Below are 6000 nucleotides of genomic sequence, written 5' to 3'. Positions count from 1 at the left end.
TTTAAAAAAAATCATGAATGAGTGTTGAATTTTGTCAAATGCTTTTTTTCTGCATTGATGATGAGATAATCATTTTATTTTTGTCCTCAGTTCTGTTTTTTTTAAAAAAATTGTATTTGGTACAGGGGTTCACTATGCAGGCTGGATTCATAGTGATCATCCTGTTTCAGCCTCTCCAGTGCTGGGAATACAGGTAGGCACCATCCTGATGGCCAGCTTGGCATGCCTAGGGCAAGGCTGATGCGGCACGTGGTGCTCGAGATTGAACCCTGGTCCCTGTGCTTTCCAGGCAGGCATTTAGACCACTGATGTATCTTCCTGACCCCCGTGGGTTCTGTAAATATGGTTCATCACATTAATTTTTATACTCCTGGGATGAATCTTATTTGATCTTGGTATATAATCTTCTGAATGATTTGTTGTATTCTGTATGCAATATCATTTTTTATTGTCATTTTTAAAATTTTATTTATTTATTTATTTTTTTTTTTTTTTTTTTTTTTTTTGTGGAACCAGGGATTGAACTCAGGCCCTTGTGCTTGCCAGGGAAGCACTTATTCTCCCTGGCCCCCCATGTTATTTTCAACAAAACTAAAAGATAATATTATTTCACTAGTGCAACAGATCTTTGTGTATATGTAGAACTTAAGCACTTCTCACATTTTGGGCTTGACAATTCTTTGCTGTGAGGCTATTAGATGATGTACTGTTGGATGTTCAGCATCCTTTGCTTTTACCCAGTAAATGCCGTAAGTTTCAAGTTCTTCCCAGTTTCAACAACCAAAAATGTTCCAAGTTACTGCCAAATATTCCAAGTATCAATGCCAACATGAGGGCCAGCCAGATAGCTCAGTAGACGAAAGCACCTGCTTAGGCAGGTGCAAGACCTGGGAATCAATCCCAGGCATGCTTTGTCAGCCCCACACCCTGGGGCGCACTGAGACAGCGATTGAGACTGGGCGTGGTGGCACGTGCCTGTAATCCCAGCACTTTGGAGGCTGAAAACAGGAGGATCACTGAGTCCGATCTGTGTAGTGAGACCCTGTACTAAATACATAAAAACCAGTAAAAAAATAAAATTTATAATTGTTTTAAAAAAAAATCAAGATTCCTATGTAAATTACAGGTTCATTGTAACAGATGAGTCATATTCTCTAAACCTGCTTTATGTAATATGTTGCAGCTAGCACCCAAAAAAGCCAAGAACGCTTCAAAACTGTTTCACTATATGGATACCAAGCACCCTTCATTAGAAGATAAAGCCTTTGGAGTTTTCAAAAGGAAAAAAACCCCATAAGCATGAAAACCAGATGCAATTATTAAAGGCTACCACTTCATAAAATGTGTTCTGCAATGTGAGCATCATTCTTAGTGGCTAACTTTATTACTAAGTCCATCACTGTTGGTGAAGAGATAATCCTATTTATCACTGAGATCTATTGTGAGCTTTTAAAAAGGGCTACAGTTCAAAAGGTGGCACATGTTCCTCTTTTGACCAGCAAAATTACATGACTTGATCAAACAGCAGATGATATTGAAGTACAACTGCTGGAGAGGATTAATTAATTAACAAAGTACACAATCCATGTTGCTAGGTCCATCAATATTACAACAAGGCAATAATGCTTGTCTTTGTATAATACAGTTTTCTGGAGAATGTGCATAAGGATGTATTTGTTTTCCATGCAATGCTACCACTGCAGAACTATTCAACTTTATGAATGATTATATATAACTGAATTGGTCAGTTTGTGTCAGTATTGTTTTTGCATAGACAAAGCAGCTGCCCAACTTGACTGCATGGCTTTCTGGTTTAAATACTAGGATTAAAGAAGCCAGTATGATCTGGAAAAATGTTGCCAACTAAAAATGTTACTTGAACTTAACATTTTGCAGGACATGATTGAAATTATGAACCACATTACAGTACATGCTTTTTTTTATTTTTATTTTTTTGGTAGAACCAGGGATTGAACTCAGACCCTTGCGCTTGCCAGGGAAGTGCTTATTCTACTGAGCTATCTCCCCAGCCCCTACAGTACATGCTTTTAATTCACGTATGTTCGCAAAGCTCTGTGAACAGATGGGCACAGCGCACACACATCCTTTATACACAGAAATAAGATGACTTTGTAAGGCTAAGTCACTTGGCAGAGTTTCTGAGTCATCACAGCTGTTTCAGATATCTCTTTTACAAAAATACTACCAGCAGTACATTGCAGTGATACAGAACATGTTGCACAACTGTCTTTACTTGTGGCATATTCAACCTGATCAATAAACTCAAACTTCACGTTACAGAAGAATGACAACTGTGTTTAGCACATAAAGTGGCTGCATTCAAAACCAAGCTAGAATTATGGGAGCAACCAGTGAATGCTGAGATTTTTAAAGACCAAGTGGTAGCAGTCACCTGTAATTCCAGCACTTGAGAGGCTGAGGCAGAAGGATTTCCCCAAGTTTGTGGTCAGCCTGGGCTATGTAATGAGTTCAAGGCCAGCCTGAACTACATAAAAAACCCAAAATAAAACGAAACGCCACAACACTCCCCCAATTAAAATTCAAAACAAACTAAAGTAACACAAAAATATTATCAGAGATTTTGAAAGTGACTTGGCCATGGCCTTCTTTCTCCCAGCTGGTAACTGATCAACTATCTCAGGTTTGAATTTTATTTCCCAAACACAAAGACAGCCCCTGCAACCTGCAATTGTGACCCATTCCTTTTTTTTTTTTTTTTCTTTTTCGGAACTGGGGATTGAACTCAGGCCTTTGCGCTTGCCAGGGAAGCACTTATTACACTGAGCCATCTCCCTGGCCCCTTGTGACCCATTTCTGAATAAGGTGGGCAAATTAACTTTGTCCATGCTAGAAGAGGATCAACTGCTTGAGAATGCAAAGGGACAACTTCATATCTCAATTTGTTCTAGATTAAAGTCAAGGTGGAATATCCTGAGATGGCCAGAAAAGCACTGGAAGTGTTTCATTTCATTTCTAACATCCTGTCTTTGTGAAGCAGGGTCTTCAGCAGTGGCAGCAAAAATGATGAGAATATATAGTAGACACAATCACACTGAATCACTGTCTCCCATCAAACCCAGATGGGACCATCTAGATGCAGAGAAAGCCCAGGGCTTCTATTAATTCTACAGTATGGTAAGTTCTGTAATTATTTCTTTAGACTATATATTACAATGTAATGATAGAAATAAAACACACAATAAATATACTTGAACCCTCTAGAATACCACCCTGTCTGATCTGTAGAAACACTCTTCTACAAAACCAGACCTCGTTTCAAAAATTTTGGGAGGCACTGGTTTAGTTATTCTTTGTCCCCTGTATTTCTATAGGCTGGAGGACCTGACTACTTCTGTAACAGGGCACATCATGTCTAGCTAGCTGTTATTTTACTTAGCAAGCACTAACAGAACACTGTCTAGGACTTCCAAGATGTGTTGAGGAAGGTAAATGGTAACAGTCTAATTATTCCTCATTTTTTAGATGAAATATTTTTGTAGAGTAACTGCCTCACATCAAACTATCCAGCAGTGTAATTTATAAAAGGGGATAAGATTAGTTTTTTTTTTTAAATTATTTATTTTTATTTATTACATTTATTTATTGTATGTGTGTGTAGCCAGCTCAGCCCACCAGGGGGCGGGGCTGGCTGGCATGTGGTGCTGGGGGATTGAACCGCGGTCCCTGTGCTTTGCCAAGCTTGTTTCAAGTAGGTGCTTTAGACCACTGAGCCATCTCTCCAGCCCCAAGATTAGTTTTTTGAAGTATCTATTATGAACTCATAATTTTAGTACATATATTGCATTTTAATGTTACATTATCATGTTTGCTTCTATTAATGTTGTTCTCTTTTCCCCAGTTTTAATTTTTTTTCTGATTGATAAATCTTTTTTTTTAATTTTATTGAGAAACAAATATCAATGAGACAGTTTCAAAACTAATTAATAGGACAGTTTCAATAATTAAAATATTGTACATTGTTATCTTCTTAGCAGTTATCCATAGTACAAGATGCTAACAGAATATCCTGTCCAAACACTATTAGTACAAATCTTCCTTCTTATTGAATTAAGAGAAAGTAGCTGTATACCTACCCTAACTATTCTGCAAATAGATACAAAATGGTCCTTCCTTTGTATCCCCTTTTCTTCTTTAGTCCTGTCAGAAATGGGTATTCCATTGGCATCTAAATACCACAGGTGTGTGAATTCAGCAAAACAATTCAACACAGTCCAGAAGTCCACAACAGTAGTGTGTTATCCACAGAAATTGTTGACTTGAGCCTTTCACAGCTCAGCACATTAATATGGCTTTACTTTATATACCTCGCTTTTGTACTTTTCTGCTGGATGGTTAAGACCAAGATGAACCAAGACCTGCATAACAAGAAATGTAACTTTTGTATCTAATAAGGTCAGTCAAGTAAGTACCCTCAGGATTTATTCTGTAACCCTGTACTGCAGTTTGCAGATCCTTTGTCAGTGTCAGCCATGTGGATGAGTCATGGCCATTGCTTCACCAATTTGCTCTCTGTGAAAGCCTGAGAGAATGTTTTCTCTCCATGTGACTCTCCTTAGGCACATTCTACATCATCGATCACGTTGCTCCGTGGCCCCATAATCCCTTGATCAGAAAATTTGGGCCACAACTGAGTTACATGATGTTACAGTATAGGTTCTTCTATGTCCCGAGTCTTCACTGACCTTGAAAGGCTATGGTCAAAATGTTGGCTGTCCTTGTAGCCCTTCTATTTCTCCAATTTTTGGTCTGCAAACCTAGATTGTTAACCCTCCAAAAGAGAAGCTTATTATTACCCTACATCTTACACAGTTGGGTTTAACTTCATTATTTGTCTGAATATCAAACATCTTAGGCCTAACATGGAACAGGTATTTTCCATCAACTATTGATATGTTAAACATTAAGTCCCTACAGAATATGGAGGTAAAAATTTAAAAAATGAAAAACATTTAAGGAATAGGAATAAACAATTATACATTTTTACACAGAAATTTAGAAATCTAACCATATACAGCATTGTAGCAGGACAGTCCCGTGACATTTTTTTTTTCTTTTTCTTGTGTTTTTCATTTATTACCCATTAAAAAAAACAAAAAACAACGAAACTTTTACTTGTGAGACAGTATGGTAATAACTGGTACGTCATGAACAAGAAGTATGTATTTAGAAGACCAGAATGACAGGCTTTCCAAGCGTTGACCGTTCTATTACACAATGCTACCTTCAGTGCAGTTGCTTGGTTCACATGTATCAGCACGAGAATCCTATCAATTAACTGCTAGTTTCAAAAACCTGCTGATGTTTCTCAGGATCACTGCCTTGCTTATCTTGTGCGTATAAATGTATGGCTTTGTTCCTGTCCTGTTTCCGAGCTTTTTCTTCTTGCATTCTCCTCGTTGTCCAATCTGCAAATTCTCGCTTTCCTTTTAATTGTATTATACCTATTTGCATTTCTTTTGAATTCTTATACTAGGGAGACTATATGATATTTACACACGTGGCTCTGGTTTATTTCACTAATGAGCATATCTTCAAGTGGCATCCACTTAAATATAAATGCTTCAAGTTTATCATTCTTTATAGCTGAGTAGTATTCCACTGTATAAAAATACCACATGTTTTTCAACCATTCCTCAGGTGATGGGCATCTTGGCTATTTCCAAGATTTGGCTATCACAAATTGTGCTGCTATAAACATAGGTACACATATATCACTATGATATTATGTTTTCAGTTCCTCTGGGAAAATTCCCAGTAGGGGATAGCTGGCTTGAATGGGATTTCCAGTCCTAGTTTCTCAAGGAGTCTCCACACTGATTTCCATAATGGTTGCATTAGTCTACATTCCCACCAGCAGTGGAGAAGGGTTCTCTTTTCCCCACAGCCTCTCCAACATTCGTTGGTGGTTGATTTCTTTAAGATAGCCATTCTTTCTGGGGTGAGATGGTATTTCAGTGT

The 6000-nt window shown here is 37.8% G+C and overlaps 1 protein-coding gene across 10 annotated transcripts in view; it reads right to left on the bottom strand.

Annotated features, from left to right (window-relative positions):
* Positions 1-6000, bottom strand: part of Rnf38 (ring finger protein 38) — a 147568-nt gene that overhangs the window by 8006 nt on the left and 133562 nt on the right. The window lies entirely within an intron of this gene.

This window comes from Octodon degus, unplaced genomic scaffold (assembly GCF_000260255.1).
Source record: "Octodon degus isolate 3935 unplaced genomic scaffold, OctDeg1.0 scaffold00045, whole genome shotgun sequence".
NCBI classification, from domain to species: Eukaryota; Metazoa; Chordata; class Mammalia; order Rodentia; family Octodontidae; genus Octodon; species Octodon degus.
This window is presented reverse-complemented; position numbering and strand designations above follow the sequence as displayed.